General features: G+C 42.2%; 1 protein-coding gene across 3 annotated transcripts in view; it reads left to right on the top strand.

Annotated features, from left to right (window-relative positions):
- The first annotated feature begins 10,369 nt into the window (after positions 1-10,369).
- The window catches only part of CEMIP2 (cell migration inducing hyaluronidase 2), a 74,173-nt gene continuing 57,448 nt past the window's right edge, over positions 10,370-27,094 (top strand). The window contains exon 1 of one of the 3 annotated variants that reach the window (XM_080669265.1): positions 10,370-10,442. The gene's annotated coding sequence lies outside the window, so the exon portion shown is untranslated. Of the gene's footprint in view, positions 10,443-10,968; positions 11,458-27,094 lie in introns of those variants that run through there. The other 2 variants (XM_080669264.1, XM_080669266.1) reach the window with 2 other exon arrangements.

The raw sequence follows: 27,094 nt of genomic DNA, 5'->3' as shown, positions 1-27,094 counted from the left end.
CCTTCACACTATTGCGTATGCGCAGTCAGTGAAGTGGTTAAGAGCAACACTTCCTGGGTTCACATTGCACCTACTAGCTGTGTATTCTCACACACATTACTTAGCGGCTCTGTCTTAGTTCCCTCATATACAATAGTATCTACCTCACAGGGTTGTGTGGGGACCAGCAGACTTTATATATCTCTATCTGCATCTGCATCTATATCTGTAAAGATGAGGCACAGAGGATTTGGGAAACTTGCCCAAACAACGATTAAATAGTTAAGTCAGAATTTGAGCTTGGGCCTCTTAAGCTCTGATATCTTCAAGGATTGGAAAATAACTCATTTTTCCCCTTGAGACTTTGGTCTTCATAGTGGTTGGCACATAAATTCTCAAATGATAGCAATTATTACTGTCGATTTTTTTCTTAGAAGAAAAGAGAGGAAGATAGAGATAGAAACATCAAGATGAGAGAGAATCATTGACCGGCTGCCTGCTGCACACCCTCCACTGGGGATCCAGCCCAAAACCCAGGCATATGCCCTGACTGGGAATCGAACCATGACCTTCTGGTTCATAGGTCAATGCTCAACCACTGAGCCACTGTGGTGGGGCTATCGTTAATTTCTATTAATACTTTATATGTTGCCAATGCTCTTTCTTTTTTTAAAAAAAATTTTATTGATTGATTTTTAGAGAGAGAGGGGAAGGAGAGAAAGAGATTTATTGTTCCACTTGTTTATGCATTCATTGGTTGATTCTTGTATGTGCCCTGACTGGAGATTGAACCCACAACCTTGGCTTATCGGGACAATGCTCTAACCAACTGAGCTACCAGGCCAGGCCTCAATGCCCTTTCGAATCACCTTTTTTCTCTTTTTAATTTTTTTTTCCTCCTTGCTGAAGCAGGCTTTACCTGATTTTACCTGTATACAATATCAGTAGAGTAATCTTGCCTCTGGACAGCTGTGTCCCACAGAAATAATAACTCAATGGGTACAGAAGCATTTGACAAAGGTTACTTTCTCTTGTAGCACAGGAACTTTTAGTCAGAATTCAGTCCCTTAGTGGTTCTGAGAGGAACTGCTCTTACTGTTTTTTTGCTCGGATCCTTTTTCTTCCTGAAGACTCAGGATAATTAAATGTCCATAGACATTTATTCTAACCCTCCACCAGGTGCTCGGCAGTAGCCTCTTCTTACACACAGCCGGGATGGCGTGCTCCGGAGGCGGGCTGTTCCATTTTGGATAGCTCTTATTATTTACTTTATTTATTCATTCATTTATTGGGAGCTGAGAGCTGTGGCAAACACTGAGCTGGGGGGTACAGTGGAGAGTAAAAACATCATGTTCTTCATAAGACAACCAAATTCTGCATCCTTGATTTTCTTCCTATTGATATCACTTCTGCCCTCTGGAGAAACAGAACAAGTTTAACTCCTGGTCCTCACAATAACCTTCTATATATTTGAAGATGATTTCCTAGTTGCCTGTGTGACTAAAATTTTTCTTCCAGGTTTTCCTTGTAAAAATAGTACTTTAGTTAATATTGGCAGATGACCTAAAGATGATGAAAGAAAGTGAGTCTTATTTATTTTTCTCTGAGTCTCAGTTTCCTTATCTTTGAAATAAGGATAATTATATCCAATAGGTAACTGAAAAATTGAGTTATTGTGTTACTTGTGTGAACTAGAATAAATAGGTACATGTATCAGTGCGTGTTAATAACATTAAGTATCTTGAACTGTATGCATATATGTACCAGGTACTCTTCTAAATGCTTCACGTTTAACTCACTGTCATAGTAACTCTGTGGGGTGGACACTGTGATTATTCCCATTTTACAGATAAGGAAGCAGAGGCATGGAGAGTTCAAGTAACTTGTCCAAAGTCACACAGCTAGTAAGTGGTAGAGCTGAGACTTGATCTGAAGCAGTGTGGCTCTAGAACCCTTGCTTATGTGTCTCTGGTTGGTAGCCATTTTTATATTGGGAGGGGATGAGAGAGGGACAAGAATCAAATGTGTAGAAGGTAAAGGGGAACAGAGATTGAACTTAGAGCCTGATTTGATCTGTTTTATTTTCTTTTTTAAAAATATATTTTTATTGACTTCAGAGCGGAAGTGAGAAGGAGAAATAGAAACATCAATGATGAGAGAGAATCATTGATCGGCTGCCTTCTGCAAGCTCCCTACTGGGGATCGAGCCTACAACCCCGGGCATGTGCCCTTGACCAGAAATCAAACCTGGGACCCTTCAGTTCGCAGGCCTATGCTCTATCCACTGAGCCAAACGGGCTAGGGCTCATCTACTGTTTTAAATAATTGTCTTCAGTTTGAAATTTAGTCTCTCCAGTTCACAGTCTGGCCTCAAAAGGGGCTTCCTTCTTCCCTGATTGCAGCTTCCAGCCCATTCAGCCCCCTACTCACACATGCTGGTTCTCTCTATACCTCATTGTGTGGTTCTTGGCAGCAAATATCTGTTTTCTTTCCTCAACACATCATTTGTTAGTTTCTTAGGTTGATTCAACTTACAAACATATTTTTTCACTTAAGGGTGGTTTTCTTGGTATAATCTGGTTTCTGGCCACTTATTTCTCCAAATCAGTCTGCTAACCTGGGAAATCACAGTTTCAACTCAAATCACAAACAAGGGGATAATTGCCTTAATACATATAGAGCTTTTACACATCAATGAGAATAAGAACAACAGCCTAGGAGAGAAACACACGAAAAGACACTCATCCTCAATTATTATTAGAGAAATATATGTTAAAGTTATGATGTTTTTCCCCAAGGCAAAGATAGGTACATATCTCTTCATCTGTATTTATATCTACAGTTGTAAGTTCCGCTGGTGAGACCATAGGAAAATAGGTATTCTCATATGTTGCTCTTGGTAAGATATATTGGCATAGACTCTATGAAAGTCAAAATCGTGAATGCGTACACCCTTTGTTTAGATCAGAGTTTCTCAACCTGAGCACTAGCGATCTTTTGGGCCAGATATTTTTGTCCAGTGCATTGCAGGATGTTTAGCAGCATGCCTGATGCCGACAATACCCATACCCACTAGGACAACTGAAGTGGCTTCTAGACATTGCCAAATATCCCCCGGGAGAAAAAAGTTGTCTCTAGTCAAGAACCACTGATTGAGGATTTTTATTGCTGCAGAACATCTATCCCAATCTTAGTGGCTTAAAATAACAACGATTTCATTTATTCAGGATTCTAAAATCCAGCTTGGACCCAGCTGGGCAGTTTCTCTGCTATTCTTGCCAGTGGTCACTCATGTGGCTGCATTTATTTGGTGGCACTGGCTGAACTCAGCAGGGGGACTGAGATGGCTAAGGTTTCTCTCTCTCTGCAGTGAATCCCGTCCTCCTTCCCCAGAGTGGTCTCTCAGTATAAGAAGAAAGTGAGGGCACGACACTCTCTTCGTGTGGTTTTCCAGCAGGGTAACCAGACTTCTTACATGTCAACTCAGGGCTTCCAAGCACATGGAAGTGAGAGCTGACTGGCCTTCCTAAAATTGTTGCTTATTTTCAGCCAAGCAATTTTTCTACATTTCTATGCAAAGTGAGGAATATCTCCAGAAAGCCACCTTTGTGACTTTATCTTGATTTATTTGGTATCTGGATAAGACTAGTTCAAGCAGAAATTATGCAAAATGTTTGCCATTGGCCTCTGCTGGGTCCACAGTATTCCAAGCCTGGATTCCCTGGTCCTCAGGACTTAACCTGCCCTGGCCCTTCCCTTTTCACCATCTTTCTTCCCAAATTTCTGTTCTTGGGGTTAACATCCTTTAGATCTTAGCTTAACTATCACTTCTCCTGTATTCTCTGACAACATTATCCGGACACCCCTTCCCCATCCAAGCTCCAAGCGGCCAGGACCACCTGTGCAAGTGCTTGGAAGCCTCTGCTTACATCACTGCCATTGTTGCCTTGGCCAAAGCAAGTCATACGGCAACATCCCGTGATTGTGGGAGGGGGACCTCACAAGAACACCAATACTGAGACGTGTGACTCACTGAGGGCCATCAGTGTATCTTCTATCCCTCCCATTATTTCTAATTTTATTTATCTCCTTTACAGAATTTATCACAATCTGTATTACCACTTGCTAATTGGCTCACTTGTCACTTGCCTTCCATTAGAGAGAGGAATCCCTGCTGAAGTACATTGGCATGTGCTGTCTTATTTGCCTCCAGACTCTATCAGTGTTTGGCATGCAGGGCAACAGTAAGTGTTTGTTGAATAAATAACTGAGCTCAGAGTTTTCTAAGCTGTGTTCAGCTCATTCACAGAAGACCATGTGACCATGGAGAGGGTTGAAAGTCCTCCCTTGGTTTTTAAGCACCTTGTACATGTTGACAGTGGTTTTCTGAAGGAAAAAAAAATGCTTCAGTTTAAAGGTGTGGTAAATTCTTACATCCAAATGGAACATAAAATCAGATTTTCCTACTTTTGTCATTTTCAATATTTTTCCATTGTACTCCTAGAAACTTGGGAAATATTTGATGGATTTTTGTTAGTTATGATATTTCAAGTAATCTTGATAATCTTTGATGTTCTTTTTTTTTTTTGAGGGCCGGGAAGGGATGTAGAAAGGGATTTGTGGAATTCAGATGGACTGCTGGTAACTTCTGAGAAGTTAACTGTGGATTTTTGAATTAATGGTGATCTCAAGTTCCCTGGAGACTTCTTTTGTTGCCCTGATATTTTGTTGCAGAGATATATTATTATTTTCTTGTCTTTTAGTTTTTAAAAATAACTATGGAAAATGCAGAAAGCTTTTATACAATATATTTTGGGGAAATTTGACAGCTATGAATTTATGCAAATAAGGTACTCCTACTCTTGCTTTTCCTTCCTGATTATTCTCCTTTGAAGAGCACACATAGGATCCTTAATCCTTCGAGGTAAAGTGGATTTATGCTTCTTTGCTGGTTGTCCAGAAGAGATGAGTAGTAAGGAAGGGATAAAACCTTGGAGATAATGGATGATTTCAGGATGTTGCTATCATTTTAAATTAAAGTCTATATACATACCCAGCTTTCTCAATTTTTATACAAATTCACTATTTAAAATCATTCAGTACACATCTATATGTGAACATGATGAAAAGAAGTTACATTTCTCAGATGTATTTCTTCAGCTTACATATATCATGTAGTCCTCATACAGCAAACATAAGATAGTGGTGGCAATATTGCATATAACTTAGGCATCGTAAAAGCAAATCTTAATAAAAAATATAGCAGGTTTGTTCTAGTTGAGTGACCCCAGGCTACTCATTTCCCTTCTCAAGGACAGTGTCCTCAACTGTGAGATGAGGCAATTGGGGAAATGTCCCTTCTGGTTCTTGGGTATGGGTGCCAGCTGCAAAGCAAAACCCAGTTTCGGCTCTTAAAATAGAAAAATACTAAGGATACTTAACAAATACTAAGGGTATTTGTGCAAATTTTGAAGATGTCAGATGGGAATCAGTATGGAATCAGGAATCACCTTTTTCAGGTCATGTTTTTGAAGGAGAAAAAACGAAAGAGATTTAATTCCTGGTTACCTAACAGAACTTACAGGCCTAAAAGAAATAAACAATATTTTCCCTCTCTCTGAAAAGACCGTGTCAGAGTTTTAGCTGTAGTAGAATTGCTTACATCACACTTTAGAGCAAGTGTCCAGAAAGTTTAACTGGAAATATATGGTCTTCCTAACAAGCTGATGAAGTGTGAAAATGAGTTAGTTGGATGGAAGGACATACAGAAAGAAGAGATGGTTTTGTATCTACTTGGCTGAGCCAGAGCAGAGAAAGGTCACACTAACATTCCGTAATGTTACTGCACCAGGTCAATGGGGGAAAAATTCTTCTAAGTCTTTTAATAAAGGTGAGGATGACAAACAGCATATCAACACCTTCCTAGTGAAACATTAGTCACCTGGAGAATCATTTCCACGCCCACACACCAAGTGTAACAGGGAACAAGTATGAACAGGAGACCATGATTTAAAAGCAATCTGTTCAGACCCTCATGGAATGAAACACTGCTTGTTGGAATTAGAAAGTTCTACAGCCTGAGAGAAAACGAAGGGGAGGAGTGGGTGAGAGTCAAGTGAGGTTTTGTCTTAAAAGGATTTGAGCTGGAAAACTTAAGCAAGCAGAGGCACTAAGTGCTAAACGCAGAGGTGCACAAACTCTTTCCCAATCTTGGTATTGGGTCCTTTCTGCTTTCCCACAGGCTCTGTAAACTCCTTTGTCATCCACTCTGCAAGGAGTGTCACTGTGCAGAGTGAATCTCTGAATCCTCAGGTGCCCAGTCTAGCAGTTGTGAGGAAGTGGGCAGGACAGGAATGGCCGGGGGAAGACCTGTTTAATAATCATAGCACAATGTGGAGCAGTTGTAGCAGATGTGTATACACGACCATCTGAGCCGAGGGGAGCCCAGACTGACCCTAGAGTGTTTATGGAGGGGGTGACATTTCATATAGTTCTTAGGAGATGAAAAGCACAGTGGCATAGGGTTGGGCCAGCCAGGGTAAAGGATGGGAGAATTGCATTTTAGAGATATGAGGAAAGGGAGACACCTATAGAGCCAGAGAGGTTTGAAAGAATAAGACACGTTTGGAGTGAGGCTGCTGTTTCCCACCATTAAAAAGTTTCAGTCCTGCCGAAACCGGTTTGGCTCAGTGGATAGAGCGTCGGCCTGCGGACTGGAGGGTCCCGGGTTCGATTCCGGTCAAGGGCATGTACCTTGGTTGCGGGCACATCCCCAGTAGGGGGTGTGCAGGAGGCAGCTGATCGATGTTTCTCTCTCATCGATGTTTCTAGCTCTCTATCCCTCTCCCTTCCTCTCCGTAAAATACCAATAAAATATATTTTAAAAAAAATGTTTCAGTCCTCGAGGTGATGCTCACGACATGTTTCTCATGGCCTTTTCCTCCAACTGGATCCCTGGAGCCCTCGGTTTCCTATCACCACAAAACAAAACAAAACAAAAAAAAGTCATTGTGAGAGTAAGATTCCAATTTAGCCAATCGTGGAGGTGACCAGAGGCATCGATAACACAATTTGCTGAACACTTGTGGGCTGTGTAGCTAAGCCCCTTACAGAATTACCAGATTTAATTCTCATAATGACTCCATGTGCTAACTACTATCATTATTCCATATTAAAATGAAGAAACTGAAGCAGAGAGAGGCTAGGCATCTTGTCTGAAGTTCTATAGCCAGAGGTATGGATCCTACTTCTAACCTAGGCAATCTGACAGAAGGGTGTCAACTCTGAGCCAGTGTCTTCTGCTTCAAGAATGAGTACTGCCACCACTAGAAAACAAAACATCGTCTGAACATCCCACTCACCCAGGGGCTTCTCTCCTCCAATGGAGAGGACAGCACAACACTGAGGGTGTCACATATTGTGTAAATGGATGACATGGAGATGTGCTGACCAGATCCGCTTTCAAGGGAGGACATGTTGCCCAGCTCTGAGTGCTGCTGACAGCTGGCCCTCGCAGGGACTGCTTCAGCAGCTGAGTCCCCTTGCCCAAGGTCATGCCACTCCTCAATGACTGATTCAGGAGGGTATATAAAGGTTTAGCTATGTGGGCCCAATACTTCTGAAGGGCCATGCTAGCTCCAGGGCCTTCAGGGGGTCGGGGGAGCCTGTTGTAGGGCCCACATTGCAGCTTAACTTCTGTGTCCTATCCAGCTTCCCCAGGTGTCTACCCCTTGAGTATCCCTTAATGAACATACTGCCACTGGATCTCACAGCCTGCTTCCCTGGGAACCCAATTGGTGACATTAATTCCACTGACCAGAGAAATCTCTGGCCTCTCACTTGTTCTGCCTCCTCTGCAACTTGCTTTCACATTAATTTCCTTTGATTTTTTTTTTCATGTTCCTGATCTACACTAATAAAAGAGAAACATGCAAATGAACTATCACTCCACTATGCCCACCAGCCAATCAGGAGGGAATATGCAAATTAGAAGGCCGAAGATGGCAGCTGCCCAGCTGCTCTAGGCATGGAGTGGTCAGGCGGGGCAGGACACCTGCTATGAGAGGGAGGGTGGGGGGCAAAGGGATCTACAGGAGTGGCACTCCAGCCACAGCGAAGACAAAGACTGCAGACTCCGTAGTCTGCAGCGCAGACAAAGAAGGCAGACTCCGGCCAGAGAGAAGGCCTGGGTCCCACGTGCCGGAGGAAAACCAGTGCTGGAAGCCAAGGGAAGGAAGCCCTATTGCACGAATCTCTTCATGCAACAGGCCTCTAGTAAATATATAAGAACAAAAGTCTATAAATGATCAAAGGTAGGCTACAAAAGATTAACCCGCTTTTTTTTTTGGGGGGGGGGTTAATATACTTTATTTAGAGCAGTTTTAGGTTCACAACAAAACTGAGCAGAAGGTAGAGATTTCCCTCTACCCTTTGCACTCTTCCCCCTGCACAGCTAAATGCATCCATTTTCCTTGGTTTTGGCAATAGATGTAGAATAAGGAAGTAAGACCTCTTTAAAACCAAAAACTTTCACTAAAATAATGTATATGAACCTAATTGTTATTTTCAATGTTTGAGGGATTCACAGGCTTGATTTCACTAGGCTCTTGCTGTGTGACCTTAGGCCAGCTCCTTAAACGTTTTCAGTCCTAGTGTCCTCGTCTCTAAAATTGGAATAATGATTAATTGGGAGGATTAGATAACATATCCAAGCAAAGTGCCTGGCACTTAATAAAGATTCATAAAATGGGCATTTTTCTGTAAATTTGGCACTGCCCAGGCCACAGGGTGTATTTGTTTCCTGTGCCTGCTGTAACACATTACCACAGGCTTGGTGGCTTAAAACAGTAGGCATTCATTCTCTCATGCCAGAGGTCCGGATTCAGTTTCACTAAGCTGAAATCAGGTATCACCAGGCCTTTTCTCTCTGGAGGCTAGGGAGAACCCTTCCTTGCCTCTCTTCCAGCTTCTGGTGGCTGCTGGCCTTCCTTGACTTGTGGCTGTATTACCCCAATCTCTGCCTCCACGGTGACATTATCTTCTCATCTCTGTGTGTCAAATTTCCTCTCTGCCTTCCTTTTATAAGGATACATGTGATTGCAGCTAGGGCCCACTTTGATAACCCAGGATAATCTCCCCAAATGAAGATTCTTAATTAAATCCCATCTGCAAGACCCTGCTTCCATAGAAGGGAATATTGCCAGGTTCTAGGATTAGGATCTGGTATCTTTGGGGGGTTATTTTTCAGCCTACCATACACGGTGACACAATTCCTGTCCCGTCTTTTTAAGGCATGGTCCTAAACATTTCACCTTTGAACCACTAAAATCATCCTTTGTTCCTTCCAGTTTGTCATTCAAAACAATCTGCCTTATTTTTTAAAAAAAATATTACTATTTTTTTAATCTCCACCCTAGGATAGGTTGATTGATTTTAGGAAGAGGGAAAGGGAGAGAGTGACAGAGAAAAACATCAGTGTGAGAGAGAAACATGGATTGGTTGCTTCTGATCAGGATCTAATCCACAACGTAGGTATGTGCCTTCCCGCCACCTTTTGATGTTCAAGACGTTCCAACCAACTGAGCCACACTGCCAGGGCCCATCTGTATTGTTTTTTGAGAACTTTCCTCCCTCTTCCAGAAGGGACAGCGGCTCCCAAAGTTGGGTGAATCTTTAAGGTCTCAGCAGTGAACCGCACTGCCATTTTGCAAGGCTTTAATTAATTCAAGGATGCTCTCTAGCACTGTTTCTCAAACTTACATATTCCAGGCCCTTCTGATTCCGTAGGTGTGAGGTTTGGGAATCCAAAATTTTCAAATGCCACAGGGACATCTTATCATCAGCTAAGATTTAGAAACATTCATTCCTACAAAGTCCTGAACCAATATGTTTGAAATAGGAAATTCTCCTTCCCGCCTGCTGGGTGTGTCATGGTTACATGACTGAGTTTTTAGTAAAAGAAAGAAAAAAGAAAAAACCCCACAGAACAGAAAAGTGAACAATCATATTAGGACTGTACTCACTGAAAGAGTTCCCTAACGGGAAACCTTCCAATTCCGAATTAAACAGGGAATGACGGCGGTCCGGATTTGGCAATTCTGCTGCTGTCACTTGCTCGGAACCTCGTGGGTCTGACATCCAGGCCGGGCCGCACCCAAGGCTGGAGCCAGGCTTTTCCTCCGTGACAGTAGCTCCAGCGAGGGGCGTGGTGGTGGTGGCTGGGCTACCCCAGCCCCGGTGGGGGCGGCCATACAGGGGCACTCAGACACTGGGGTGCGCCGGGGAGTGGCTTTCAGCGCCACCCCTGCAAGCGGCAGCCATTCCAGAGAGGCGCGGACAGGGGGCGTGGGGAGCCGGAGGTATATTTATTCTGCCTTTAGAACGGGGAGCTGGGGCCATTCAGAGCTGCCAGAAGGCTGGGTCTTCGGAAAAGGACTAAGAACCCAGCGTCGGTGGTTGGCCAGGTGGGGGCGGCAGTGGTGCGGTGGCCGGGCGAACAGAACATTTGCGGGAATTGTGGAAGTCCCTTTGGGGATGATGGGGCGCAGAGTTCGGTTCAGCCGGGAGCAATGAAGGTGCGGTGTCCAGCTCAGACATGGAGTGATGGGGACGCAGTGTGAGGCTCGGCTGCAGGTGATGGGGTGCAGAGGCAGGCTCAGCCAAGAGATAAAGGGGGCGTAGGGTCAGATTCAGCCCAGCGGGTGCGCGCGGCGTGGCAGGGTAGGAGCTCGCAGCTGCAGCCGGGGCGCGGGTTGGGGAGCCTTCCCCGGCGGCCGTGCCCGGGGGAGCGGTTCCCGGGCGCCGCAGAGACGGGCTCTAAGTGCCCGCGTCCCCGGCTTGCGCGGAGCCGGTGTGGCGGGAGGAGCCCTGCGCAGCCACCGCCCCCTCAGGCCGCAGGCTCCTCCTCTCCCTCCACCTCCCTTGTCTAGCTGCCCGCCCGCCCGCCTGCCCAATCCGCAGCCCTGGGCCCTGGAGAGCTGGGTCGCTTGTCTGGCCGGCGGAGGCAGAGCGCGACCCTAGCGAGCCGCGGCGCCCGCCGACTAGGGACAAGCGCGACTCCCGGGAACCCGCTCTGCCCCCTGCGGCCGCCTCCTCTCGATTGTCGCGGGGACGCTCCGGTCCGCGCCGCCCCGGCCGCGATTCTCCTCCTCTTCCTCCCGGAAAGTTGAGCGCCTTGCTCCGGGAGAGAGCGAGCCGAGGCCCCCTGCCCCGCGGCTCGGGTCTGGAGGAGTTGGAGGCGGAGGCGGAGGCGGAGGGAAGTGCGCGTCACTCCCGGGAGGAGAGTTGCACCTCCAGGCTGAGGCTGTGGCTGCCAGTTGCCTAAAAGCAGCGGCGGCGGCGGCGGAAGGCGCTGGGGTTCGGGGGCTCCCTGGCCATGGAGAGGAGAGCCGGACCCGGGGACGCTCAGAACTCGGCCCCGTCTCTTTGGACCTCCGAGTAGACACCTGAATTAGCCGACACTAAGCGGGGGAGGGAAAGGTAAGAAGAGGGGATCACCCGTCCCCCGCCCCGCCTCCCTTGCTGCCCCCTGGGGGCCACTGTGAGAGCGCGGACTGCGGTCCCCCAGCACCTTCCCTGCTCCCGGCCGTTTGGCATTTGGGCATTTCTGCTGAAATGGAAAACACCACCCCCACTCCCCCATTTCCCACTATCCCCGCGTGCCTCCTTTCCCCCTCTGTGGATTGGGAGGAACAAGATACCCCGGAGTAAATCCTCCGCATGAGAAAGGGTCTTTGGGAACCTTTGGTCTGTGATTTCGTTCGCTCCCTCTCTCTTTTCATTACGTTTTACGGGGAAGGAAACAATGGACCTTTGAAAGTCTGTGTGAACGGCCTCAAACTTTCTGGAGAGGTCTGGGCTGGGGGAATAAACCCCACAGGAAGCCGACTACAGTGAAAGGTTGATGGAATGCGTGTTGCAGAGTCTCGGCTTCAGTGCGCGCGCGTCTGCCTTTGGGGTGATCTTTGTCTCTTTACTATTCCCCGCGGTTGGTGGGCCCCCGCCCCCACCGCGCTTTCTGTTAGTGAAAGGCGAGGTTTTAAAATCCGTGCAGTTTAGCGCAGGACTCCAGTAATCCTGGCTTTCCAATGCAGAGTTGTGAGGTCTTGGCAAATGAGGGGGAATCGTGGGGACCCCAAAATGCTGCAGTTAATGCTAGTTGCTACATCCCTTGCAGTACAACGTAGGGCCTGACATCCCTGGATGCTCTCTGCTGGGGGTTGAAGTGTGTCACTAGACCTCGCTGTGGAGCAGAAACCCCTCACTTAAATTCTCCACGTGAGATTAGGAAAACAGACTTTGCTGCATGTCTCCTTTCATCAGCAGTAGGGTTTAAGAAATAGAATGCCTAATAACTTGAAGAACTTTCATTCCGAATAGGAGCCACTCACTGGCCTGTATTCACTCTCCTTGCTTCAGTGTGACAATGCATTTTGATAATTGCACGTGCTGAGCTTGTGCAGATGTTGTCTTCCTGAGCTTTTCCCAGAGAACAAAGTGAAGAGAATGTGAGGAAGGGATAGAGAGGAAGGTTTCACCTGAGCTGAGGGAGGCCTGAATCCTTGGAAATGACTGTGTTAGAAACAAACACATTTAAGATATTGAGCCCTAAGGTTCTTTGGTTGGCCAGAAAGGAGCTATTACTGTTTGTTTGACCCTTGAAGGGAGCTTGCAGTTTTCCAAGTTGTTCTGGGGATCACACTCCGGTTGTGTGCCTTTGATTGGCTATTCAAAGGGCTCTTTGGAGTTTGCATTTCTGGGCAAACTGAAGAAAGTGCATAACTTCCTCTGCTTAGTAAACATTGGGTGGCACCTTTTGGGGCTTGATGTTAACATCAGTCCCCTACGCTTTCTGTGAATCTGCACAAAAGGATAGGTCAGAGTGTGTGGGAGTGGAACCCGGAAGTCTGTCTTCTGGCTTTCAAGTCAGCCCCCCACCCCCATGTTTTTTATCTGATGAATGTGTGTTTATAGCCTCAGAAAACTGAGGTGAGAAGTGAATTCTGAGTCATCACCTGTTCTACTGGAACAGCCTGTGCCTGAGCAGCAAACTGAGGATTGGTCACTGTGAGTGTGGACAGGAAGTCGAATCAGTAACTTCTTACATGATTTCCTTTGTGACAACTAATTGAGTGAAGTCTCCCTTCTTGATCTAGCCTGCAACCCACAGGTTTTCAGAAGTCTCAGGTTGCACAACTGGAAACCAGAAGGGGACAACACATCTTTCTTGTTGCAACTGACCAAGTCAAGCCTGTTCTCTAACAGCTGCTTTGGAAATAGAAGACAGAAGCAAGGGGGTGAAGTAGTTGTGGGCCACACTGAAATGGAAACACTGTTAACTTACTAGCTGTGCCCCTCTGGGCAAGTTTCTGACATTGAGAATGATGATGTGATGAACCACACTAAAGAGGATTTTTATTTATTTATTTTTAAAATATATTTTATTGATTTTTTTACAGAGAGGAAGGGAGAGGGATAGAGTTAGGAACATCAGTGAGAGAGAAACATGGATCAGCTGCCTCCTGCACACCCCTCACTGGGGATATGCCGGCAACCAAGGTACATGCCTTTGACGGGATCAAACCTGGGACCCTTCAGTCCCCAGGCCGACGCTCTATCCACTGAGCAAAACCGGTTAGGGCTAAAGAGGATTTTTATTTTTTATTTATTTTATTTTTTTATTTATTATTTTTTTATTAAGGTATTATATGTGTACATATCTTACAATTGCCCCCCCCCACCCCACTCCCATACATGCCCTCACCCCCCAATGTTTTGCATCCGTTGGTTACTCTTATATACATGCATATAAGTCCTTCAGTTGATCTCTTATTTCCCCCACCTCTCCCTAACCTTACCACTGTAATTTGACAGTCTGTTTGATGCTTTACTGCCTCTGTATCTATCTTTTTGTTCATCAGTTTATAATGTTTTTCATTATCCCCAAATGAGTGAGATCATGTGGTATTTTTCTTTCATTGACTGGCTTATTTCACTTAGCATAATGTTCTCTAATTCCATCCAGGTGCCTACAAATGGTAGCAATTCCTTCTTTTTTATGGCAGCATAGTATTTCATTGTGTAGATGTACCATAGTTTTATGATCCAGTCATCTGCTGACGAGCACTTAGGCTGTTTCCAAATCTTAGCTATTGTAAATTGTGCTGCTATGAACATAGGGGTGCATATATCCTTTCTGATTGGTGTTTCTAGTTTCTAAAGAGGATTTTTAAATGATCCCTATGAAATTCACAGTTTAAGACTCCCATGAGATGCTGTATGTAAATGTGTACCTTGTAAAGTGCTGTGAAATATGAGTAGTACATCATCCACCCTCCCACCCACCATCCATTTACCAGTAACTAACATTTATCCATCACCTATTGTGTGACAGGCCCTGTGGAAGCAAACTGAATGCCCACCAGCTCTGGGGAGTGTTCTTATTGTTTGGGAGGGGGAGTTAGATGGAGTGGTTGAAGCTTGGGAGGTCACAGGGCCGACCATAGTGGCTTATCTATAAAGGAAGATGAGACAAACTCTGCTGTTGAAGAAATGAGTCTAGCCAAGGAGAAAAGGAAATGAACAATGAGAAGGCCCAGTAAGTGCGTGTTTATGCACAGAATTCTTTAAGAACCCAAAGGAGGACCAGAGATTTTTTTGGGGGGAGGGCATAGCAATTTGGTGAAATATAACAATTCCTAAAACAGACAAAATAGTAGAGACTGAAAACTCTATCAAAAGTACCATTTTGAAATGTAAAGATTGGAGGACTTAAAATCAGAACTGTGTTTAAAACAAGGCTCTGACAATTGCTAACCATTTGCTATTGGGCAAATCCCCTAATTCTTCACACTTCGCTTCTTCATCTGTAAAATGAGTTTAAAATACTCTATGGAATTCTTTGAGGTTTAACTTAGATTTCATATGCTGTGTATACAAGCTAGTGTCTTTTGGTATTAAAAGGTACTTTCAATATTTGTTCTTTTTAAAGCTATATATATATATATATATATATATATATATATATATATATATAAAATTGTAATTTAGTCTAATGGATCTTAGCCACTGATTTCTATTTTCTGAATAGTGCAATTCTTCAGACTTGAGGTTAGCTATTGTTACATGGCATTCCTCACTTGTGCAGGCATCCCAGACACTGGAAATCTTTTCATGGCGTTTGGGTTGTGAGCACTAATTGAAAGGATGGGCTGTCTAGTATAGTACATCAATTGAGAGGGTCTTGTCTGCGTCTGTTCTGTCTTCACCCGGCCTCTCAAAGCAAGCTAGACCTTCTGCTTTCCTCTAACCTAACTAAATGAATAAAAGGAAGACAAAGCTATGCATTTGCATTGTTGAGACCATAAAAATCACCCCTGCCAGCTGGGTAGTAGACTTATCGGGGTGATCACTTCATAAGGTATGTAAATACCTATTCGCTGTGTTGTGCACCTGAAATCAACATGATATTGTATGTCAACTGTAATTGAAAAGTAAATTTTAAAAATCATCCTAGTTTTCTCCGTTTGTACAGAGATGTAATTTTCAAGTACACAGTTAAAGAAAGGCTATTCTCAGCAGCAGCTGCTGTCGGTGAAACTTGAATATTTAAGCACTGCTTGCTTTAGTATACTTGCCTTTAGTATACTTACCTTGATTTTTGCCTTGAAATGAACTGAAGCTCATCTGACAATTTAATAAATTATCATTGATAGAAACCCATACTCAGACATTTAAAACTGTCATGTGAAATGTGACTTTTTTTTGGGGGGGGGGAAGCAGTATGAATATAAATCAGTTTTCAAATCAATGCTACACATGCTGAATCTTAGCATGTATTTTAAAGGGCCCTAAAAGTAATACTAAAACGAGGAAGTTGAGACCCAGAGAGGCTAACTAATTAGGTAAGGTCACATAGTAAATTAATGGCTGAGCAGGGACAAGAACCCCTTTGTCCCTATTTCTAGTCAGCATTTTCCCCCCTCCAGTATACTCTAACTTGTTACTGTTTGGTTTTGTTAGCAGTTTAGTGATTTTAATGGTGAAATATTTTGCATTTGAGCTTAGAAACCCATTGCACCCAAGTTTAAGGCAGATACTATAACTTCTTTTTTGTTTGGGAGAATTTACAGATGATATGGTGCATGTATGGGGTGATGTTACTTGTAATACATTTCTGTCAAAAAAGAAAGGAAGCGTAAAAATAATGTTAGCTTTACTTGCATATTCTATAAATAGTAAAGACATTTCAAATATTGTAGAAGTGCACTTTTTTTTTTTTTAAAGAAGCAAGTTCCTGGATACATTATTCAGATTTGTGTTATGAATCCTAGTGTAAAAGCATAAAACAATATGTTTGCATGTTCTTTTCTTTTCCTTATACTTGCTTTGGGAAGCCTTTAATGTTGGTTGTCACGAACTATATTTAGCAAATATTTTATTGCATTCCCAAGACATGCAAGGCAGTATACTGATTGCTGTGAGCAATACAAAGATGAATGAGGCATAGGATCTTTATTAAAACAACTCTTAAAAAAATGTGAAACAGGCTCGGAAGCTATGTAAAGACTTAAACACAGAATTGCTGTCTCCCAACAAATCAGTCCTTTGATCTAATAGGCAAGTCTGCTTCGAAACTGTTATTATTAGACTAACCTTTTAACCAGATTTATAATAAGACATTTGTTTTTAAAACATCAAAACAAGTGGGTAAACATTTTATATTTATCGGGACTCCCTCTTAGTTTGGATAAGAAGTAAAAATTGGGCAATATTTGATGGGATTTTATGTTATGAAAAGTTTGCCTCGGAGAGCTGTGATAGTCTTAGCTTTAATATGTTTTTTAAAAATGGCTTTAATGCTGCAATTGGAACATTGTTTCCTGAAAGGGTTGCAATTTCAGACAATCCATATTGATCCACTGAGAAAAAGAATTGTCCTTGTTGACTCTGAGTTTGATGTGTATCTTACAACATATGAACCTCCACCACAAATGAGATGTCCTGGTCATATTCTAGTACCAAGTTTCTCCAAAGAGTGAAATTGTTACTGATTTGGGGGCTCTTGCCTAATTATTGGGTTGTACTTGGAGACTATCCAGGGGTCCTCAAACTTTTTAAACAGGGGGCCAGTTCACTGCCCCTCAGACCGTTGGAGGGCCCAACTATAGTTTAAAAAAAAATTATGAACAAATTCCTATGCGCACTGCGGGCCCGGGACGAGTCGGCTGCTAAGCAGGACAGGCAGCGGCACCCGGCGGGCCGGATCAATGTCCTCGGCGGGCCGCATGTGGCCCGCGGGCCGTAGTTTGAGGACCCCTGCAAATTTTCTGTTGTCACAATGGACTCTACTAATAGTGACTCACTTTCCTGAAGAGTGAATAGCTAGTTTCTTCACGTTCAATGAGGTTGGGAATGAATCATTAACCTTTTAGGGTTGTAAAGATTAAGTTTAGCACAAAGATAAATGCCTGATTTCTGTTTCAGAAGGAATGAGAAAAATGAGTCATTGTTTGGTTTTCTTATTGTGGTTAAAAAAACACAACCACATGATATTGTTTTTTCATACCATCAGTGCCACCACTATAAAAAATAAACTTTATGAGGATTTAAAAAATACTGCACTTCATTAATGTAAAAGATGTGGCTTTAATTGTGTTTTTTAAAAATCCTCACCTGAGGATATTTTTTCCGTTGATTTCAAGAAAGAGTGGAAGGAAGGAAGGAAAGTGGGGGGAGAGAGAGAGAGGAGGGAGGGAGGGAGGGAGAGGGGGAGAGAGAGAGAGAAAGAAAGGAAGAGAGAGAAACATCAAGGTGAGAAAGACACATCGATTGGTTGCCTCCTGCACGTCCTGCACGTGCTCCAATCGGCGCTGGGGAACCTGCAACTGAGGTATGTGCTCTTGACCAGGAATTGAACCCGTGACCCCTTGGTCTGCAGGCTGATGCTTAATCACTGAGCAGAACTGGCCAGGATGCTTTAATTGTTTAACAGGTGTGTCATAATAGCCATTCCCCAGCCATCCTTGGCATACTCACAGACAGAATCTGGTAGGAAGTAGGGTGTATGAAGGTATAGCAGAAACGGTCAAATGAGCGAGGAATCATCTTTTCAGCCTGGTTAATGATATCTTTTGATTAATGTCATTGCTGCTTTTGTAAGTGCCTGCACTGATTTAGACACCACTGTTCTTACCATGTGGCCGGCCTTCACAGTGTATGGTTAGCTGATGGGTAACTTTTTCCATCTGCCGCGTTACCACGTCATCTGAGCGTGGCTTTAACCTTAAAGCACTTCTTGCTCCATGTTTGTGCTTGTGGCACTTGAGCTCATCACGCAGCCCCTCTTCGCCTGTTCTGCTGACCATATTTTCTTCCTGTTCAGCCATGGAAAGTCCAACCACCACTTTAGTGTGAGAATCACATGCCCTAGAACCGTGGTCGGCAAACCGCGGCTCACGAGCCACATGCGGCTCTTTGGCCCCTTGAGTGTGGCTCTTCCACAAAATACCACAGCCTGGGCAAGTCTATTTTGAAGAAGTGGTGTTTAGAAGAAGTTTAAGTTTAAAAAATTTGGCTCTCAAAAGAAATTTCAATCGTTGTACTGTTGATATTTGGCTCTGTTGACTAATGAGTTTGCTGACCACTGGCCTAGAAGGACAAGGACTCTGACTGACTGTTTTGTATTTTGGCCTGGAGCTCATTTGCAGGTGACTCTGCCTGCCACCCTTCATGAGGCTGTTGTTTTCCCCCACATTGGTCATCGCTGGACAGTCTGGTGTCATTTTAGTGGCAGAGTTCAGTGGTAGATTTCAGTTCACACGCACAAAGTAAGGAAGCTATTACCAGCAGCAGTCTGATTATATACATTTGGGTAAGTTTGCCAGGGCTCTTAAAACTTTAAACTCTTCCATTCATAGGGATTTAATAAACGCTGGTGATTACCTCTTTGGACTCACTAGCCAGTGCCTTTGCCCCAACATGCATGGTAATTATTTGCTCGGGTCATCTCCTGACCCATCAACGCTGGCCTTCCAGCTCCTTAAAGGGAGAGATCATGTGCATATTTTTGCACCATTAGGTCCCCATCATCTAGCAGAGTCCTTGTCTCATAGGAGATGCTCAAGCCTGAATGTGTTCTCCCTTTGGCAAGACTTTACCATTGGTGGTTAATGTTCTATTTAAATAGGCTGTGTGTCGTTGATATGAGAAATAGAACCCTCGAGTACTGATCCTGGCCCTGCCACGAATAGAAACTTTGCTTTGATCCTGGATTGGGTAGCTCTGGATCCCTTCAGTCTGCACATCTCGTTATTCATCTGGAATATTTCTTAGTTTGGAAGGCATGTCGAAACATACTCATTAAAGTTTCCTATTGTCACTGCATTTTGATGTTTGTGTCTCAGTAGATCATGAACTTTTGGTACGTCTGTACCTAATTATCAGACACATCTCTGTCCTCTTCCCCTCCCCCCCGCCCCCCGCCGTCCCCCCCTTCTCCTTACCTTTTAACATTCTACCAACATAACTGTCTTGGATCTTTCTTCTTGAGAAGTATTTTAAAGCTTTGTCCCCGACGCTTGGCAGAGAATTCAGCACTCAGGCAGCTCTGCCCTTTGCTGTGACCTTAATTAAATCAGCCTCCCTCGGGTCAGACTTTGGTTTGGGTTCTTTCTTTGGAAGGCCAGCTGCAAGGCTGATGGCTTGCCTGCGCCTGCCATTGTGTGTGTGCCTATGCACAGCCATCCGTCACTGTCAGCAGGTCCTCCCAGCCGGTGGGGGGCAAGGCCCACGGGGGATGGTCTAAGGAACATTGGGGGGAGGGGGGAGAAGAGGAAACCATAGCTTTCCAAAGGAAAGAATTAAGGAGAAAAAGGAATCTGAGGAATAGTCATGGGGAAAAAGTAAAACAAGTGAAAACAGAAGACAGGTAGGTAACAGGACCCTTTTCTCTCTCCAGTTTTTCAAGTTGAAAAACAGTCTTCCTCCAGGTTTGTTTATCCTTTAATTATTTTACCCAGACGCCTACATACTTTAATTTTTTTCGGGGTGGGGGGAACTGGGCAGAGTGTTAGATATTCTACATGGTCATCCTCTCTGCATTGTCACCCTGTTGGTCTGTCAATCTGTATTTTCCTCTCCTGCTTCTCTTTTGTTGCCCATGATAATGTTCTCCTGCCTTTTTGCTCTATCAGCCATTTTGGCTTTAAGGGTCAAGATTGCTTTGCATGGACATACTTAACAGATTTGAAAAAAAGAGACAGGGTTAATGAGTTATTTGTGGCAGAAAAATTAGACGTCTGCCTCATGTACCTTGATAAATGAGAAATATATGGATTAAAAGTATTTCTTAAAGCTCACTTAAAGTATTAACTTTAAAAACAGGAAAGTGTTTAATTGGTTTACTTTGGGCATTAGATATTATAAATAAACACTCTTTGTTTTGAGGAATCCATATTTTAACAGATTCCAGTATAAGTTGCTGAGGATATATTCACTTCTGTGATTGTTAACCAATTTGCTAATCTGAATTCCTTAAATACAGATCATTAGCATTTGTTTTGTTGTTTTTAACATAAGCAAACTCTTAGTATTTTTAGTTAATTTTTGTTTTCCAGGGATTTACTATATCTTGACAATAGTTTTCTAGCAAAGAGTACAATTGAGCTTAACTGAAAAGTGAATTTCTAAGCAGGAAAAAACTAATATCTTCTGATTTTAAATAATACTTATTCCAACTCACATACTTATTCCAGCTCAAAGGCTTGGTGCCCCCCCCCCTTTTTTTTTAGTAAGTGTAGTGTTTTTAGGATTCTGTGTTTGAAATATTCCTTATGATTTCTCTCTATTACATTCTAATAGAGTTAGTATATATTAGGAAAATTTCCTTTTGAAGGAGGAGATAATGCAAACAATACATGGTACCAAACTAGATGTCTGGAGTATATTGGTGTTTGTATATATTAGTAGCTTAATTTTGGGGAATATCATTTATCAAAAAGTCTAAATTCACCAAGTGGAGAAAGAAGGTAGGGGAATGGAATTAAAATTTCTCAGTCCCTTATCCTGTCACTTCATTGAGAGAGGCTTATAATGAAAGGTTGGTACATTCCTCTTCTATCTCTAAGCATTGGCCTGGGTATGATTAGCTTAGTAACTGTGAGCCAGGATCAAAATAAGTAAACTTCTGTGCAAAGTGTCTTATTTCTTGGGGACATGCCAGATAGTTACAGGTGATAGTGACTCATCTTGATTTGTAAGAGTTGAAAGAAAAAGACAAAAGGGCTAAGATAAATACGAATGCAGGGTAATAATGGAGAATGGGTCTTGTGCAGCAGTGTGAAGGCACTGTCCTGAGATTTGGGACTGTGCTTACACAAAACCAAGCGCATCTCTGAATGAAAGTAAACTTAATCTCTCCCCCATCTGTCTATTTTCTCCCAAATAGCTACCTACCATTTATGCTGAATTCCTGTGCAGGCAAGGATTTGACTGATGTAAGCTCTTTTAAATCCTGCCTGCACTTGTTATGAGAACATATTTTTGAATGAAAATAGCCAGGCTTGTAAGAATAGTCAGGATGCTGGCATAATCTCAAGTGTTTTTTCTTCTATGATCAAGGACATAATTTTTAAAACAGTATCCAACCTATAATTCTACAGGTTACTATCAAAATCATTGCCTTTTCATTAGGTGTTCAGTATGGTGGGGCCAGTATGCATGGCACAGCACTGAGCAGAGGAACCCTCTCTGTGTTGGGTCGGAGGAGCTGGATGATTGGGGGGACTGAGCATTACCATATTGCCTAGAGGGCAAATTGTCCTCGACCACTGTGTGTAAGTGCTAGGCATGCATGGAAGTGAATTTGTCTTCTATATTAGCATCTCAGCAGTTAGAAAGAACATGAAAACTTAGCTCTTTAAAGCACCCTTATTAGTGTTGAGTTACTGCTGCTATCTCTTATTGAGAAGACTTTCCAGACTTCCCCTTTGATGATAGCATTTATTGGATGTCAGCATAATGATAAAGTGGAATGGAACATTATCTCTTTTCCTGTGTGCCTACGGCATCTCATGGTGGTGTTAAACTATTACAAAGTATTGTGAAAGGTTGAGCTTGTCTGGATAGCTTGCTGCTCTTTATCTTTAGAATTCTGGTCTGGGGTTGTTAATAATGCCTTTTACCCCCTAGATTGTAAACTAGGATTGAGTTTTGTAAAAATTAACCCGTTGACTTTTGGCTTGAAGTAGTAAATGTTCTCAGTTTTTCCCAAATCGGAACAACTGATATAGAGAGGTTAGACATATTTTTTAGAGGCTCTAAGAAATGTTGAAGAAGGATTAGATGGGAAATTCCAGTGTGTGTGTGTGTGTGTGTGTGTGTGTGTGTGTGTGTGTAAGAGAGATAGAGATCTACGTTCAACAAGCATTTATTGAGTACTTACTATGTGTAATGCCCTGTGGGAAGACTAAGGTAAGTAAGACATTCCTGCTCTTAAGAAGCTTGTAGTCAGTGTAGGATATTGACAGGTACATGGATAATTGAAACATAAGGCAGAAAGTAAGATGATCTAATAAGAGTTTTAAACAGAGGACAGGGAAATACAAGCAGGGAAGTTGTGGAATCCTGAGAAGGCTTCATGGTTGCGATAGCACCATGTTTGAACATTTTAAATGAGAATATCTCAATTTTCTTAAAATCACTTCCTTTTTTATAGTTCACCCCCGCCCAAACAATCATGCTCTCCTTTACTGTTTTTGAAATTTAAAAGTAATTACTTTCAGTGATTACTTATTGTAATGTATTACCAAATAAATTAATTGAATGCTCCTGCCAACTCTATAAGTCCCTCCCACCCTGAGTTACTATTTAAGGTTATACACTCTTTATCCAAGGGAATAATTTTATTTAAAATGACAGCAAGTTTTTAAGGTGTTTTTTGTAAGGGAAACTGAGAATTAGACAAAAGTATTAGGTTTTGAATGCTTCCCCTTTTTCAGCATTTGCATTTATACCTTGTAAGTTGGCATGATGCTTTCATATTCTTAGTTCTTTCATTATCTACTTTATTTTTTTTTGCCTAAATTCCCTGTGCCTAAATTAAATCATGCAAGTTAATTGCATGATTTAATTTTTTAAATTAATTATTACCAAAACTTTTGGGTTACCGCTTTTTACCATCCAGAGTAAATAAATACAAGAAAACTCTTTCAAGGAACATCTAAATACCAAAAATTATGCTTTAAAACCTTGGTGGAATTTATTTCCAAATTCAATATAAATGACTTGGGTTATCTCCCATTTTGGATTGTGTTTAGGGATTTAGCACCGGCTGTAATAGCTCCTAAAATATGTCATTAAATATGGATGAGTTCCTTCTATATGGTATGTGCTTTCCACTAGAAATGACAGGCAATGTAAATAAATTTACAGTGTATTAAGTAAAAACATTGGCCTGTAACAAAAATTTTAAAATGACACCTAATAGTACTCTCCTTGAAGTCTTGAAAGCCAGAGGAAACACTTCATCCTCTTTCCTCTATTGGGTTCTTGCTTTGTTCTCAAACTCAAGCAAGTGCCACAAGTATTAAGAGCCTTACGGATTGAAGAGTCATTGTTGAGAAAGCCTGGGATCCTGACCACACTATTTTCACAGTATTTCCTTGGTCAGTTTCTGCCAAAAATCAAGTGATTTCAAATTGCATTTAGGAATTGCATTTCTTGGGAATGCTGTAAATCTTTTATTTATCCTCCCTAGTTTCTACCACAATCCTCTAATGAGGACAAGATCTCATGATTGCTTATTGAATGAGGGAAATGTCATTTCCCCCCCATGAATAATTAAAATCTGTAACTAGCAATCAATATATTTTAAAGTAATTGATTCATAATACTATTCCTAATGTAAACTCATAAATGTAAAGTGAAATTCGAAAGCATTGTATGTGTATCTTATATCTTTAAAAATCGTAATAAATTGAGTAAATTAGCATACATATGATTTTTTTTTATAATAAGAAATGTATACTTAGAAAAAGAACGACTTTGCTGCTTACCCATTTATATGTTTTTCAGTAAAATAGAGCTAATGGGTTTAGAACACGTATGTAGGAAAACATAGTTTTGCAGAAGGGTTATGGGGAAAACACAACCGTGATTTTTTATTTCTTGACCATTTTAACTTGGGGTGGACACCATCTGAATTTTCATGGTGGGATACCCTTTTGTTTGTGTGAAGACAGAAATTATTCCCAGGGGGAGGGTGACTTCATTTTGCCTCTCTCTGCCTTTTATTGAATTGCCGGTACATCTGGTGACACATTATCTCCCACAAAAGGCCTCTCCAGCCTTTTAAGTAGCAACCTTTCTCACCCTGAAACAATGAAGTATCAGATGATTGCAGCCTCGAACAAAAGATTTCCACTCGCTTTAGACCATATTACAGTCCTGATTCCCTCCTACCCTGGCGAGGCTGGCACTCCAGAATTTCTGGTTTAGTCTTTTCTTTGTTAATAGACCATCATAAAGGGGACTTTCTTATCCTCTCTCATTTGTTCCAGCAGGATGTATCCTTTATTTCATTCTGTTCCTTGGCACAAGCAGTAGTTTCTTCAATAGCACCTTAAATCCCATTGCTTTCCCTTTGTCATGGAGCTTAAGCTTCATAAATAATTACTTTTGTTCAGAAATCACACCGCACAAACCGAGTGTTTTGGACAGGCACACTGACTCTGAGAATGTCCTTTGCCCTGTGTAAAATCAGCATCAATTCCTGATTAGATTTCCTTTCTGTCCCCATTAATTTCCGGGTCATTTGGGTCCTGGGAACACTTGTTTGTGGCTTCTCTAATGACCACATTTTGTGTTAAATGGATTTGCTGTAGTTTAGAGCCATTTGGAGGTACCCTTAGGACTAGGATCTTATTCATTGTTTTGGCAGAAATTGAGGAAGATTAATTTTAAGGGTATTGAATGAAGTCAAGTGACTGAGACACTCTAGTTGTTGAGGAAGGGAAGTAATGGAAGAGGTTGAATAGCACGTTTCTGAAGCCATTGAGCATGTTTTAATTATCCACAGTCATTGCAGTAAGAACAGTATGTGGCATAGCACCTCTTTCTTTCCTTCCTTCCCTTCTCTCTCTCTCTCTCTCTCTCTCTCTCTCTCTCTCTCTCTCTCTCTCTCTCTCTCTCTGTCTCAGCAAAGAAACAGTAAAATTTAATTTAAAACTTATTCTTTCATTCAAAAACGTATTACAGTAAAGTCTATAAAAAATGAAAAGGGGTGTCTTTTGTGTGCCTGCGTCTCTTAGATAGGAAAGAACCACGTATACTAGTAGTCTACTGAACTTTTGCATGAAGAATTTCTGAAATAGTACTATGCCCTTTCAGCACAGTTCTAGCTACATCCTTACGAAACGGATTCTTTGAAATTACTGCCTCTCAATTGCTTTGAAAGACACATTAGTGTAACTCTTCAGAGTCTGAACTCCAAAGTAAAAAACTTGGGCTTGGGACCTGGTTCTCCTGTATACTAGCTGGTAAACATTCTAGCTCTCAGTTTCTCGTGTGTAACATGGGGATAATGGCATCTACTTATAGATTTGTATTAAGTGAATTAGATGAGTTATTACACATAAGGAGTTTGGAATAAGACCTGGCAGTAAGTGCCTTATGAGTGTTAGCTATTTTTTAAATCATCTTAACCTATATATATATATATATATATATATATATATATATATATATATTATGATATATATATATATATAATATATATATATCATAATATTTGAATGCCTACTATTTTAAACCAAAATGTGAGGATTTAAAGAGATAATATAGACTTTAGACTTCCTCCCTAAATGAATTTACAGTATCTAGTTAAGAGATAATTCAGATAGCCCAGCCAGCATGGCTCAGTGGTTGAGCGTCCACCTATGAACTAACAGGTCACAGTTCGATTCCCAGTCTAGGCACATGCCCAGGTTGCTGGCTTGATCTCCAGTGTGGGGCGTGCAGGAGGCAGCTGATCTATGATTCTCTCTCATCTCCCTTTTCCTCTATCTCTCTTGTTGCTATCTCTCTTTTCCTCTCCTTTCCTAAAGTTATATATATATATTTTAAAAAAGAGATAATACAAGTAAAAATACGTAAGTTGCTTCATATAAGATGAATATAGTGGGGGAAATGGAACACTAAACACCAGTGCTTGTCTATTGGGAACTTCTAAGGGCCTCCTTGTGGCCCTCATGACATGAACTTCACAGTTCAGCTTAAAGAACTTAGAATAATGATACTCAAAGTATGACCACCTGCTTCTGTGTCACCAGGATATTGTTATAAAAATGTAAAATCCAGGGCTCTCTTTGCACCAACTGAGCCAGAATCACTGGGGTGGAGAGTCCAGGAATCTACATTTTTAACAAGCGTCCCTGGTGATTCTTAAGCACACAATGAAAATTGAGAACATTTGCCATAGAACAGTTACTCTCAACCTAGGTGCTCATTAGAAACACGGGGAGGGGCACATTTAAAAGATAAAAATGCTTGAACACTGACTTAATTGTTTGAAGTGTGGCCATTGATATTAGGGGGTGGTTATAATGTGCAGTCAGGTTGAGAAGCAGTGATATTAGAAGGTGATTAGTGAAGGTGATTGTTCACATATGTTAGGTGTTGGTAAGAATGTCCAAACCTGTAGAGAATTTTTATGAAAATATATTTGAACCAAACAGGATATACCTGGAAGCAATATCACCACAGACAAAAATATTAAAAATGCTTCCTAGAATAGTAGTTTTCAGCTTCTTTTATGCAGGGAATTTAAAGAAGATTACAAGAAGGTGGGAGGAAGCAAGGCTGGGATTAGAGTACAGGAAAGTTAATGATTATGTGCTCACTTGAGGGTGGCTCTGCCTGAAGGATCTGAAAAGGGGTGTTTCAAAGGGGTGTTAACCTAGATGCACAGAAACAATGGACAGGGATTGCTTAAGGCAAAGATAAATCTCTTACTAAAGAGGTTGATATGCCTGACCTGCCTGGTTAGGAATTTATGATCAGGTCACCTTGTGAGGTTACTTTTCATAGAATCCCTTTTTCTGCCACACAGGGATGTAAG

Source organism: Plecotus auritus (assembly GCF_963455305.1).
Source record: "Plecotus auritus genome assembly, chromosome: 5".
Lineage (NCBI taxonomy): Eukaryota > Metazoa > Chordata > Mammalia > Chiroptera > Vespertilionidae > Plecotus > Plecotus auritus.
The sequence above is the reverse complement of the archived record's forward strand: the minus strand, read 5'-3'. Positions and strand labels throughout refer to the sequence as shown.